Source organism: Plectrocnemia conspersa, unplaced genomic scaffold, assembly GCF_051122295.1.
Source record: "Plectrocnemia conspersa isolate PC_06_02 unplaced genomic scaffold, ASM5112229v1 ptg000009l, whole genome shotgun sequence".
In the NCBI taxonomy this organism is placed as follows: domain Eukaryota; kingdom Metazoa; phylum Arthropoda; class Insecta; order Trichoptera; family Polycentropodidae; genus Plectrocnemia; species Plectrocnemia conspersa.
Window position 1 is genome coordinate 18,507,465 of NW_028277173.1, and position 15,892 is coordinate 18,523,356.

At 28.4% G+C, this 15,892-nt stretch overlaps 1 protein-coding gene across 3 annotated transcripts in view; it reads left to right on the top strand.

Moving 5' to 3' along the window:
* Window positions 1-339: 339 nt before the first annotated feature.
* LOC148232130 (uncharacterized) overlaps window positions 340-15,892 on the top strand; it is a 45,743-nt gene continuing 30,190 nt past the window's right edge. For 2 of the 3 annotated variants that reach the window (XM_088191670.1, XM_088191668.1), the window contains exon 1: window positions 340-440. The gene's annotated coding sequence lies outside the window, so the exon portion shown is untranslated. Of the gene's footprint in view, window positions 441-514; window positions 862-15,892 lie in introns of those variants that run through there. The other variant, XM_088191669.1, reaches the window with a different exon arrangement.

Genomic DNA, 15,892 nt, shown 5'->3' on the forward strand with positions numbered 1-15,892 from the left:
TGTTATGGGGGAAAATGTAAATAGGTGAGTGGGTGAAGCGAAATGGAAAAAGAAAAACTAATGTGACTAATCGATAGCATTAATCTTTTATGCATTATAAAAAGGCAGTAGCATTTTCTGCTTTCGCTGAAAACATTGAATACATATTTGAATTTGGCGCGCGGGCGAAAACTTTTATTAATATTTAGCATTGACCTAAGGTTTATTTACCTTTAATTTTAGATTGTCTATCAGTCGTAATAGATTGTCGTTATTTTTATGTTCTGTGACTGGTGTTATAGAGTTTGTGTGTCAACAAAGAGGCGAAGGCGGTGTCCTCCGGTGAATGCAACTTTGGTCAGTCATTCGCCGGTTGTCTGGCGTGAACGTCGTGCGTTGTGTGAACGTTCAGTGCTTACTTATCGTACAACTCAAAATATTGACAGTTCAAAACAAAAAATGTAATTTATTATTTAATTAAAAATAAATATTATTTATATGTATAAATTAATCTAAAAAAACACCTGTGCGCCAAGTAATGCGCAAATCGCGCACCGTGCGAAAATGTGCAATACTCCATCTTAACATTTAAAATTCAAATCAAGCTTATGTTCATCAAATAAATCGCGCTAATAATAATAATGAAATACAGCATTAGTAAATAAATTAATGTGACCATTTAAAAATAATTTGAATCGCGATCGATTTTTTAAATAACGATAAATGTGGCGCCGCGCGTCGCATTCGCTATTTCTTTCTAACACATTGGTTTATGGACGCTGAAAGAAAGAGACGCAAAGTTTAGGTGTTCGCGCGCTTTCCGCGCTTAAATTTTAAAATCCAATCGCACGGCGGCTCTTTTTCGCCACTTTTATTTATAAGGTGAGTTTTATTATTATTCATATTATTTAGCTTTATACTTTTCTTTGCTATTCTTTGTGCCTGTGTTCCCATGGCGATAAGTCAACAAAGAGTATGCGAGAATAACTGTACACGGGAGGAGTATTTATTATGCACTGATGAACTCGCCATGTTCATGACAATGAACCGGTTCCGAACGAGAAAAAGGCGAAATACCACGTTGTGCGCCATAGACCATCACGAAATGTTTTAAAATTCATGGGACGAATGCCACAAACCGTGTGTGTATGTATTGTATGTGAATTTTCCAAAAAGTGACGCGTGTGCGTGAAATTTGAAATTTTTCATGCGTCAACTAGTGACGAGTGTGAAGGATGGGATATGTGAACAGGTGGAAATTATTATAAAAAAAACTTCTAAATTTAGTCATATTTTGGATATTTTTAATAAAAATAGAATATGTATATAATAATATTTCCTTATGTACTGAGAATGTTCATGATGAATCCATTGACGAATTAAAAAATATTGTATGATACATGATAAATTTGCATTCCAATTGACTTAATACCTTTTATAAAAACTATATAATAATTTATTTTTTAAATTTAAAAAATTTGTAAATTTTTATTTTAAAATTATTAAAATCACTCAGCAACTTAAAAAATCCAAACACAGATTATCTGTTTATGTGTCTGGATGTAAAATAAAATTTCTTCTTTCTACATATTGCCGTGTAAACTTTAAAGAAAATTCGTTGATTAACGACTGAATCTCTGCCAAAAACTTTTATATCAATTGAGCATGATCTGGACTTTCTTTGTATTCGTAGAATATTTGAAGCTTAAAATTTAATGCTTGGATTAAACCGAAAATGACAATAACTGTCTTGTTAACACCCTGCAATTAAATATTTAGTTTATTTAAATGTATACAAAATTAATTATCTACTCGACTGTAAATAATTTAATGTATTTTTTATGTAAAAATACTATTTTAAATACCTATCTAATCATTAAAGCTCATCACGAATATCGAACGTTGTTGTACACAAATAAACTATAACACAATGAGTTTCACTTGGCTAGAAATTTATACTTTTTGTTACAAGGTTCGTCATTTTCCAATTAAAATTTATTAATGTATGATACAAAGTAAACACAGACTGTTGTAAATATATTGACATAATCATATTAGCTGTGAATAATTCACATGCCAGCAAAATATTCATACGGGGCTAAATAAATTTATATTATTAATTATAAATAACATTTTATACATAGTATAAAATTCGTTTTATTGACTGGCTAAATTTCAGTGATTTATGTTATAATACTTGTACATAAGTATAATTAAATTTAGATTCACCGGCAATTTATAAAAAATATAATCAATGACTGTTTTACAAACAAGATATTGTACAAAATTATTTTTTTACATGTATCTTTATATTTTTAGCATTTTATATTTTTTCTATTTTTTCAAGTTTTTCCCTTGATGCTAAGAATTTATATTCTATATACTCGTACATACATGTATGATATTCTCTATGAGTAGCTCATTATTAGAGATTTTTTATACCTAATATGGACGAACTAGCTCGTTTTAAATTAATCATCACGATATGCATTTATGAGATTTGGAAAATCTAGGAAAACTTAATCTGTGATAAGCGATTATAATTAAAATTATATAATAATTACTAATTTTGATCTACTAGACACGATAAAAATATAAAAAAATGTAATGGTTCATTTGGATATAAGTCACCAACTATACCACTGGTTTATCGTGCTGGTCTGGATAGTGACCATGTCATGTTTTTTGTTGTATCTGTGTCATCCTTTAACTGATTGGATAGCCATCAAAACAATCTTCAGATCTGAAATAATCTAAGTATACGATTTACAGTATAAACACATTGTTCCTTAGAGCACTCAAGGTCCATGACTCAACTGCGTTGAGAAATATTGAGAACATTAGTCGGATCTTGGTACTAATGCAGTTTTCATGGTCACATAATGTCTTCAGCCAGTGCATTTTCTATTTATATGTAAGTTTATTATTGTACTTGATATATTTTCACCATAAGTTAAAGCAAACCTTAGATATAGTAGCTAAGGTACTTTTATGTTTATTTTTAAACCCAGTGATTCACTTTCTACTTGTATTAGAGAAAATATATAATACTAGCTAAAATATTTGTGTTTCATCGTTGGCTAGAATGTTATCCTTAGCATGGCGTATGCTGGATATCTTTTGACACCTACTTTTGTTTTGGTGAGAGAATATATACAGACAACTTTTTTGAGTTTAAAATGTGCTGAAATATCTTCAATAAAAATACAAATTTTGCACCATAAATCTCTTACATAATTTCAAACATACTTTTCCATTTGCCAAACTCAAGGCGCAGCATCATAGGCTAATTAAGCTGCCTACTCTTTCAATTAGTTAATATAAAAATATAATCGCTTTTACAGATACAAAACCTGCTTGTTCCATCTAGAATCTTATATATAATTGTTCTAAACCTCATGCATAGATATGCCAGAATATGTAAGAGAATATTTTTGCTATGAGACATTAGAAATTTATATTAATAAATAATAAAATTAATTAATATGTAATAATAGAAATGCACTATAAAGTAGTAAATCGATAGTCATTTACTAATAATATTTAACATTTAATGTTTTATAACAAAACATTTTTTATTACATAGGTAGATACTATTATTAGTTATATACAAAAGCAGTTTTATATATGGAAGTTAATAAGTAATAATTTTGTTTTGGAAGAAAGGAAAAATTACCTTTTGGTTATTGGAAAAATGTGAATTAATTAACATCTAATGTACTTATATGGTATAAATTCACCTACATGATTTACATGACCTTATTTTACACTTTTTCGTTTATCTAATTTACATTGGTACATAAAAAGCATCTGATTTACTATCGATTTTTTATAAAATGTACATACGATTGGTTTATAATTATTTCTGTGTTTAATATTATAGAAATATTTAAATTAAACTAGCAATTTTCTATGCTAAAGAAGCGGACAGTATGCAACGCCATAATCTGTTTTTTTTTTGGTTTCACTTTAGTCAGTATCTGCATCTTTATGCAATGGCAAAACTAAAAATTAATTATCCAATTTGCTTTCTTTTATAAACAAAAAAATATATAGTTGCAATTAATACAAAATAAGCGGTAAAAATATAAATTGATGTTTTTTAGTTAAGGTTTAATAAAATGTATTGATAATTTAAGGTCCATCAAGTATGTTCCGGAAAAAAATTTTTTTTGAGAACAATGCTTTATAGCAAATATTAGGGACTGTCGATTAGAATACATAATAGTGTATTTCATAAAAAAGCGTCATTTATTTTTAAAATTAAGTTTCATATTTAAACCTAAAAAGCTTTCTGTATGATGGATTTATACCAATTTTTTTTTTTTTTTAACTTTTAAACCATATATATATATATACGTATTTTACACTAAAATTTTAAAAATAATAGTATTTTTAAATTCAAAGATTTAAATAAAGTCTATATATATTTTTAAAATCGGCCTTCGAACTCCTCGGAGGCCCGTCGTCCTCCGTAAAATGTCGTTTGCCTTGGTCCGAGGATTTAATTTTGCAAACAGGTTTTTCCGACTTGATCCTAACTGGACGCCCGTGGGGATTCACGCTCATCCTCAGAATCCACCATAATGCGGCAAAGAAATATATATATATATAGACACCCAATAATACTTTTCCCTATTCCTAAACACAACTTTGTATAATATTAGTCAAATAAAAAAATATACCCTAACATTATTTTATTTATTATCACAAATCTGACCATCATGACAGGTTTCACCGATGCTTCGAACAATAATTTTACACAATAAATAGAAACAAGAGCAGAGGACCCAGGTTGGATCCACGTGGTACTCCACAATAGCTTTCATTCTGACGGCGGTGACGTTACTTGTATATTATAATATCTAACTCCCTTGATAATATAATATTAATATGCTCAAAAACATACACTGCACAACAAATATGCATTTTTTGCCACAATAATAAATATATTTTAATCAAGATCGTAACGATAGAAGGACAAGCCCCCCATAACATAACATAGAAATGTTTGTATTTACTTATTATATACATATCAAGTCTTAAGATATTAGGTTGTAACTGAAAATATCCACACACTAGATACAAATCCCATAGTATTTTGCGTGTATAGTTTAAAATAATAATGCATATTTTAATATTATATCTGATCCCGAATAGGAGTTTAGAAAGTTGCCTGATTATGGCATATTATACAGGAAAATTTCTGCATTGTAGCTTAATTAGAAAAGTATTTCAAATCATTTTGCTATGAATTGTTACGAATAACGTGATGATTTGTCTATTTGTGTCATTAAGCCCTTCCTGTTAATCAATTAGTATTACGTGCTACTTGATTTACGATGAGTATTACAACCGCAACCCACAAACCATTGTTAATAACATATTTCAAATTGTTATGTTTCATTCAATAAATACTAGCTGTGAATATCATGGATATTCATAAAGTAAACATACAAAATAAAAACAATATTTCTAATGATTTTTTATCAAGATTGACGTATAATTTTGCAACACCCCTCATTCTTTTTTTAATAGTATCACTACATTTAGAATGAGTTTGGGAGCGAGCTTTTTAATTCTAACGTCTATATATTAATCTTTTTGTCATTATAAACGCCACTTCTACCTTCTTTAAATTCACATTTTTTAAAACGTCATTGCCATAAACAGAAACAAATTGGCAAAGAAATTTAGCAGTAGTTTCTCCTTTCGCACTGAACCTTGCACTTCGTGAAATCATTTTGTTTGAACATCTATGCTTATTTTGAATTAAAATTGACTGATTTTTCCGCGACTTATCTCATTAAATTGTGTATTTCTCCGTGATTATTGTAAAACAGGTACAACATTGGGATGCTGAGTAATGAAAAATAGATTATACGCTTTTTCATAATGCAATAGTGAAATAATTCAAACTAAATTCGACCAGTCCAAAATGATAGTGAGCAAATGCATTTTATAATATCGTTTTTATGGTCACCTCTATACAAGCAAGTACTAAAAGGTTGTGTTTCTAGATTATATGCATTTCAATATACGCTGTGAAATATTTTAATTTCTATATAATTGTATCGGGTTTATAGTATGTATTGTATTAGAAGGCATTCACGAAGATATTGTATATTATTGGTAAATAGTGCCCTTCACGTATCAATTACGTACTTCCGCTTCCGATCGTAAATTCGCTCGAATGTCTTCCATAAACAAGCCATATACCTTAATTAATTTACTTGCTAAATTTAATGGAAACTGCCGTTGTAAAATTTAAAGATTAAAAATGAATAAGCAAGTACTAGGTTAAAAGCACATTACACAATTGATTTGTACGTTTTTTTCTGTCAATATTTTAAAATATAATTTAAAATAAATATGCTAAATTATAATATACTAGTACTGAGTTTTTGGTTCTAAATAATATTTTTCTAAATAGCAAAAATTTTATAAACTTTGTTTACATTCTTTTATCAAAGTACTTTATCGCTGTAATTAGTTTTGATTATTATAGTGGTTTTTATATTTTTTACGGTGCTACAAAGATTCTGCAATTATTTTACTAAAATAAAAAAATAATTTATACTGTAGCATATGCTAAAACAAAATTGATTGATTATACAAAAATATATAATCAATCAGGTTATTCTGTTTTTGATACAAAAAAATATATCAGTTTATTAAGTATTCTCAAATTGTTATAAGATTAACACTGGAGAGTAATAACTAACGTTAATCCCTTTTTTATCCCTAATCATGACTGATTGTTTTTGCTACATTAGTCTACAATTAAAAATAAATATTTTTAGCGTAGAATCAAAAACATAACTATGTGTTTTTGTATATTATTATTTTTCAGAAAAATGTAACTTAACTTGTTTTTTGAAATTTTTTCTAAGCAATATTGCAAACCAGTATTTTTTTTTTAATAATTTAAAATAAAATAAAATATACCATATCTAATATGAAATCGCAAGTAATGTAGCATATCAATAGTGTTATTTATTTGGCAAAAAACTGGATGGTATACTGCATAAACTATTTTGAACTTTAATTTTTTAAATTGTTATCAAGTTTGAGATTTTTTTTATTAGATGGTTGTTTTTATAAAATTGTTTGTTCTTAATCTCTTCAATGTTATATTGGTTTTTGATTTTTAAACAAAATGTACTCTTTTTAACTCTAAATATTTCAAATACACGTGCGTGTGTTCGTGGCTTTAACATAGCGACACGATGATTCACCTTTTGGTTACATTGATAACAGACACGTTGAGAATAACAATCACATTATTGTAAGGTAAGTGGGCGTGATGATGACGTTCAACCAATACGTGACCATTTTCTTACGTAAAATCTCTCCGCTTACAAGCACGTACCTTGCAAAAACTACTATTTGATTAGATTCAGGCCAACTCAACATTTGCAAACACATCTTGCATTATGCCACATGTTACACATTAACTCGTAGAATTAACTAAGCAATAAACATTATAACAATACATTCATGATAACTTGGCTTTTTAATAATACACCATATGATGAATAAATCGATTATATTGCCCATTGTTGTTTTATGAAGTTTTCTTCGAACCACTTGCCCTCGTTTTTCCGATGGTACTTTTGTATGGTGTTTTAGCATTTCTAGCGAAAGAAACTCAAGATACGTAAACATACGTTCGCGAGTGACTTCGATTTTATTATTAACGGAATGTATGCTGTAAATCTTGATACACATAAAGCTTTGTAACGCATGACTACTTGATAACAATAGTAAATTGGCTCTAAAAATTTCTTTCTCAGCTGCTTTGAATTGAATTACAAAATTTATAGTGTTATTGCTTTGGTTAATGCGTAATTTAATTAATGGAAAAGTATCAATATCTCGTATTCAAATGTGCAAATATCAATTTAATTAGTATACGGCCTGGCCAAAATAGTGAGACTACCATTATTTGTGATATTTTAATATTTCACCTTTTTTTAGGCTGTTGTCGTTAATTTTATTTAAGTTTTTGATTTGTACTTGTATGTATTATATTAAAGGTATTTTTTTCAACGTGACCCAAGCAATTAATTAGTTAACTGTGTAATTGTATATTATTTTGATTCAGTCTTTGCGAATTCAATAAAATTATATTCGCTTTTTGACCTTAACTTAAAACATGACTTTCGACATTTACGAAATGTTTATATAATACTTTAAATATTTTTTAATATAAAAATTAATACACGGCAAACGATACCATATAACAGACGGTTTCTTTCTTCGGACTAAACAATTAGTCTGCGACCTTTTCTTAAATTAGTCGGTAAACAACAGTTATATAATGGTAAAAAAATATGCAATACTTAAATTAAATATTTTTTAAAAACACTACAATTTATGTAGAATAATAACATATATTACCTAAAAATAGGAACGCTCGTTTCCTATAAATAACAAACCTATTAGTTTTAAAAATAAGTATGTTTTATTATCATCGTTTTTTAATTTTCCATTTTTATATTTAGTTACTACATGACCGATTCTTTACAGTAGTTATTAACATTAAAGCCTATTTGTAAATAAATACCTATTTGCTGCCTTACAAGGTTAAATTCTTCTTAGTTCACAAAAAATAATTAAAATATTGCTTTCCAAACGATTAAATTGTGTAGGGCTTAAGGACTGACGTTAAAATAATAAATTAATAGGAGCTCTATTTTTTTATTTTACGCGAATAAAAATGGAAATAAAACAATATGTCTTACAATGTCATTTTTATTGTTTTTTGTTGTTCAAAAACACTTATCTATTGTTCTCAAGTGCTAATAGGTTAAACTAGAACAAAAAAAAAAATTTAAAAGTATTATTTCGTATGATTATGTCAATGTATTCTAAATTTAATAAAGTTTTTTAAGGTCAGTATAAAAAGGTGTGTTATATAATATTTTTATTGATTTATTTTTAATGACTTGGAGCTCATAAAAAAATTAGTTACTTCACACCAAAAAAAAGCGAATGATATTAACGGTCTAATTAATAATTTGTACGGAAAAATCAATCGACGAAACTTGCATGGGATTATAAATAAAAATTAAGTTTTTGTTTCAAGTTCTGCAATTATTTTATAAAAGAATGATCTGATTTTAAGGCAATTTTCCTCATTATATTGTGTGTTTATCTACTGATTTTTGTACAATATTAGGGTGCTATGTAATTAAATATAAATTATGGGACCATTTTATGACACAATATAATAGAAAATCAAGGTAATCAAAATCAGTTAAAAATAATTGTGAGCGGATGTTTATTAAAATTACGCATGTTTTAAAATCAAGTATTTATGGTTGCCTTCATACGAGCATATATTATGATTAGTGTAGTAAAGAGCGATATTCTTTACTTGGATCATAACTCTGAATCTCCTCTCGATATTAAATTGATTGATTAAATGATATATACTATATCCGATTCGATTCTATTGCTTCCATGACGGAACATAGTAAAATACTCATGAATCTTAGTTAATGCAAAAAATGTAACGATAGAGGGCATCTTGGCGATACGCGACGCTGAGCCGTTGCATTTCAAAATTCTTGTCTGTTAGGAAGCAAAAATCCGGTTTAGCGAGTCCAAATGGATTAAGGCGTTGCCAACAAGCCGTAACAGCCGATGTCCGAGGAAAATGTTTTTTTTTGTGAACACACAAAGAGGTAAAAAAAGAGTCCTCTCTTGTCCGCCCACAGTCCACGTGGTGTGACTGCAATTTGACCGTAAAGTCGTAAAATATAGTTCCCCTTTTGGATTTTGGAGTTCATACACCACACCAGTTGGAATTCGCAGACGTTCAACGAGCACTATTTTTTATACCTTTCCGACCGGTTATCGCACGATTGTAAAGTAGAGAGTGTATAAATAAATATTATGTAATGCTAAATCAACGATCGATTCTGTGTGTTTGTGTGTGTGTACTTTTGAACATCTTGTAGTACGAAGAAGCTAAAACAACATTTATAACCTCTAGAGACGTATTCAACGTTCAGATTCAATTGAAGGACAAATTAGTTATTTTGCATTGGATTTGAACTGTAGATGCATTTTCTAAAATGATCCTTAAAAATGTTTTTATTAGAAATCACCAAAAAGTTAAATTTTAAAATAAATTTACAAGTTTGAACAATTTCATTTTAAAGTTATTTAGGTGAAGTAACATTATGTAGTCTACTTTTAACTAGGGCCATCATTCATCCTGGATTTCCGGGAACAGTGCTTGAAACAATTCATTTAAATTAACGATAAATATAACAATCACTAATATATCAAAGTTTCAACCGTGTGCCAAAATGTTTCAATTGTATTTTTTTTTTAATGATAGTCGAAAGTTTGAACTTATGTATATTTTGATAAAAGGTTCATAGTTACTGGTTCCTATTTTTATTTTCATCAAAATTACTGGCTTGAAAAATCACAGTGAAAGCGTGGCTTTTTATATAGCTATCGTCACGGATAAACTTTACACCGTCAAAGTATAAGAGGAGCATTTTTTGTGACCCCAACTAACTCCGAGGTCACGAGCTGGTCTTCGGACACAATCCGATACTTTTCCGATAATTCTCTTTTATGTTCCAAGTCTCGAGATTAAGTCGTCGTGATCAATCACGGCTAGCAGAGGTCGACGCACCTAAGGTTTCGCATTTACGAATTTTTGTCATTGTTTTTTTGAACTACAGTTAAAATAAGGTTCAACCGTTAACTGCGCCGACAATAGATTGTTGAGAGATCTCATTACGAAAGTTTACCGGCGGCGAATTAGCCGTTGGATGATATACAACGGTGTCTTGAACACCTATTGTTTGATGTCTTGTTTGTATGGTACATATTTTTTGGGAGTTAAGCAATAATAAAATATTCTTTGAATAACAACAGTCCTGTGACGAAATTTTTAGTTGCGGTCGTGAATTCAATAAAATAATTGATCAGAGATCTGTTTTCATATGCTCCTGTTTAGGGTGATACGTTATAAACAGCAAAAATATATAAAATGGTGTCGTAAAAAACAAGTGATGTTCATTATAAAGCCATCCGATGTCACTGATTAACGCCTTAAATATTGAAGGAATAATCTTTGTTTGTCAAATCTATCTGTTTGTATAATTTTCTTAGTTTGATTTTTAATATCACGATTTTTTAAAATGGTAATCAAGATTTTTGAGCTATTTTGAAATTTATTAGTACGATTTAATTATTATCATAATTATATTTGTAGTTAAATAATAATATATGTAATGAATATAACATGTAATTATTATTTATGCTTATATTAACTAATATTATACTATTTTATTCATTTTTAGAGAATAATTTCAGTTTGCAATCTATTATATAATATATTACAATACTTCTTTATTTATATCCACTGATCAAGACACTATTTTTAACAATATGTTTATCGAAATAATTAGTAACCTATATATAAAAATTATTACTCTTATAACCCCTATTTATTTTTATTTTTTATGGTTTCTATTATGAATTGCTCACATTTGTTTGTTTTATAATTTATGGATTTTTCGCATATCATTGTTGACGCAAATACAAATACAAATTAATTACTTAAACAAAAAAATACAATATTGTGAATCCACTCATATTGATTCCGCTTGACTTAGCGCTTATGACGTCACAACTGCGACTGAACTATTTGGCCCATATATAGATGTTGTTGGATATACACGTCCAATCTCTGCTAAGCGAAGCGAGCGACCGATAAACAGATGCTTTGTTTGTTTAATTTCTGTACGATACAAACACATATTTGAACGTAGTAATACATTCATGGAAAAGCTATTTTACTAATATCTTATTCATTATTACAATATATTATTATATAAACTGAATATTTTTGTTATAAAGTGAATGACCGGCAATGACGGTATTGATCAATTCTCGTCTTTGGTCCGTGAGATATGTACATATTCATTGTTAAATGGGATTGTATTCTCGCGTGCATTTTTTTGACATGAAATATTGGTACAAACACCCACGCATTTAAAAGATTTGTTTTAGTTACGGTTTGGAATTTGATGTTGACTGGTTACATCAAAGAATACAAAAAATATTAACCATCTTGAAAAAAATCGTCAGTGTTATGCCAATACTTAGCAGCAGGTTAAGGTCAAGATTTTCGAAACCATTGGAATGTCATTGCCGATTACGCTAGAAAGTTCACATATTCCGTAACTTATTATAAGTTTCTCAATTTCGTGAGGTGAATAAACCTTTGGTCTGGCATGGCACACGGCCGCTATGAGCAATTTGTAGATCGTGAGAATAATTCCACTTCCATTATCTATTATCTACGAAAAGATTCTCTATAATGATACTAGACGCTGGAAAATAAACGGAAGCTATATTTTACCAGCAAAAAATGTTTAGATAACAAATTTGAGTTGTTGACAAAAGTAATTTTCGGTAGACGGATGACTATTTAACTTGTAGAGAAAATTTCGTTCGTATGCATTTTTAGCGCATCTTGGCTAATTTCAACGTCACAAAGGTCGCTTTGGTGTTTTTCTTTTTATTGAGTGCTGTTGTTGTGTTAAATTTTGGTTTTACGATGATTACACGGCTCGAATGTGAAGCTGTAAAAAAACTGAAACTTTGCCTTGAGTATGTATTAACATAATCGTTTTTGGAACATTGTCGCGTATTACCTTGTGTATTTGAATATATAATATACGTAGATTGAGAGTAACTGAAATACATTTAGGTTCATGTTTCGTTGTATTTACACTATTTTCCTATTTTGTCTGATTTTTAAAAGTACATTGATATCTTAATTGATATATCGTATTACAAAGAAAATATTATTAGTGTATAGAATAATATAAAAAAGCGAGACTGTATTTTTTGTTGTTACTATAAAAACATTGTTTAATGGGAGATATTTAATAGCTTGTCACAAAAAAATCTTAGATACTTAACCATAATCTCACTGGCAAATTTGTTCTTTCTGTAAAAATTTAAGTATGTATAAAAAATATTTTTTTGTAATAATATGGTTTAAAATACACTTTAGCATTATTTGGTTATATCATTATTAGCTAAATGCGGTTTTTATTAGTATTTATAAATTATTATATACTTAAGTAGTAGTATTTAATTATGAGGTTTATACTTATTAGTAAAAACTTATATTAAGAACATTCTATAGCTTACTATTAAATACAGATGAAAAGTGTACACAGTTTTTTATATTAAATATGGTTTTAGTTTACTTTAGCTCATGAATATGTTGAAAAATCCCTATATGGTCAATAAAATTAAGATTATTAAAGTGAACCTAATTCAATCTGTTTTATTAATAATTGAAGTCATGTTTTGTAAATATTTACTTCAAAAATATTTTATTTTTAGTTGACAAAAGTTAATTAGCTTAATAAGTTCGTTTCATAAAAGTCTCTACTTTCCATTCACCACTCTTTCTACTTTTATAGGTATAACCAGTTCTAATTTTGTATTGTAACTGTCAGTAGTTAGTTGATAGTGCAGCTTGATGGAACATTGCTGGTTGGTCATGGATCAGGTACATTTATTTTTAATTGTGAATTTTTCTTTATAATATAAAATGGTGTAAAAATCAACACATACTAGTAGGTATTATAGAAAGTCCGAAAATTGATAGTATATTTTATAATATGGATTTTAATGCAATTAATATGGCAAAGTATGTTTCTAAATTAACTATATATTATGTTAAAGTTGACTTGTTAAAAATATTACATGACTGAATTTATGACTTTGTAGTAACTCGGAAGATTAAAAGTATGACGAAGAGTAAAAAGAAAAGCTTGGGGAAAAGTATCATAAAACTCACGAAACTAATAAAGCTGTTCTTGTACATGTTCGTGTGTTTCGCAAAATATTGGTTTTGATTGATGATGGTTATGTAAAAGCTAATCATTTGATTAGAAGAATATTGAAAGATATATTAACCGTTGAGAAATCAACGTAAATCTTACATACTCAAAGAAATATATTTTTTTGCGTCAGTCAGAGATTGCACGCAGCTTTAATTATTTGGTTGCTATTTAGGCATACTATCTAAATATCGATGTATTCCACAATTAAAAATATGTATATATATGTTCATAAAAATCGTTTTATGAACATATTTATAAATGTTCACATGGAGCGTAAAAAATGTATCCAATTCTTTCTTCAGTAATGATGTTTTTATAGCTAAAATATCGGATTTTGGCAACCAAAGGGTTAAAAAGTCATACATACACATACACTTCTTATTCGAATGTGGATTTTACACAACTATATTTAGCTGTTCTATTTTTATAAACTAGCATAAAACCTAATTTTCATGGGCGCCAACTCGTGTGTTCCTTCCATTAGCTGCTGTTCAGAAACTCTTATGATTAGATTGAAAGTCAAACGCTGCAACAAGTGACGACGAACGCATCGTCAATCTTCCAAAGGTGTTAAGGTGACCGATGACGAAGGACCTATTGTCTGATGAAATTTACATTATGGCTAATGGCCGTCGCGCAAAAGTCTTTGTTCCACCATTTCTCCAGGGGCGTGTTTGTCAGTTAAATTGTCTACAAGTCTACATAAAACGCGATGTAGCATCTACCCATAGCCATATACACTTATTTTTAAATATTTATAAAATGCTATACTCACTCTGAATGTATAGTATAATATATACACGCCTGCTAACAGTGGTTTTTGCACGTGTTACTCAATCTTGGCGTGATGGCAAAACTTCTCGAGAATACATCGACGTTAATATATGGTGTGGATGTGTATAGCGTATTGTTCGAAAACCGCAAAATGTTTGCACAATACGTGCGAGATACCTTTGATGCATCTTTCATTGTGTTTCCAGACTTGCCAAATGTTGTTTTATTTAAAATTATAATATAAATATTTTGATATATTCACTGTGTATATGCTTCACGTATAGATAGAGAATAAACGCTGTATATATGTTTTGCAATCGATAATAATATATGTAGTGGATTCGATTATTATGGTTTTTGATATTTTCTATGATTCTATAATTGCACTGAATTTAAGCTGCATAATGGCGACACTCCGTTTCAGCCCGTGAACGAGTGACGTCATATATTCAATCAAATGTTATAGTATGTAAATCTAGTTGATTTACAATACCAATCTAATATTATTGTAAATAAACCAGATTTACTATATTATGCAATAATAACAGTTAATGCAATGCTTTACAACGTAGTGAAGAGAATAAGCAACAGAAAATATTTTTTATAACATACGTTGGGTACAAAGATGTCACCACATTCTCGCCACATTTTACACTTAAACTTCATTTTAAATAAAATTTGCTTAAATATACATGTTTATTTGCCTGAATAATTTCAATATATATTTTGTTTAGTAATAAGATCGATCTATATTTTTTTGTATAATTTTTAAATTAATGTTAAGTAAAATAAAGTTTTAATAATGTACATTTGCGTGTTGTTTTTTTGGCTATAGTAGTATTAAATAAAATAAACTTTACATATACTATTATATAATAAAAAAACAAAATAACAAAATTGAAATCGACATTCGCTTATAAAGTTCTTGAACTTAATACACGATATATAAAATATATCTATATAGATGTTTAGAAGTAGGTTTGCTATTGCTTAAAATAATGCAAAAATTCAAGTTAAAAATATTTATATGTATGTAGAAGTAATAGCACATGCTGCTTAAAGTAATTTGTAGAATGTTTTATTACATACACATTTAACCGAACACTCAATAAACTCAAAATTCTCCTAAAATAAAATTAAATATTTCCCAGATACAAATATTTTAGAATAATTTTTGTATACTTTCTTATAATTAAAAGTATTTCAATTGCGTACTATAAAATTAAAATTCTCATTCG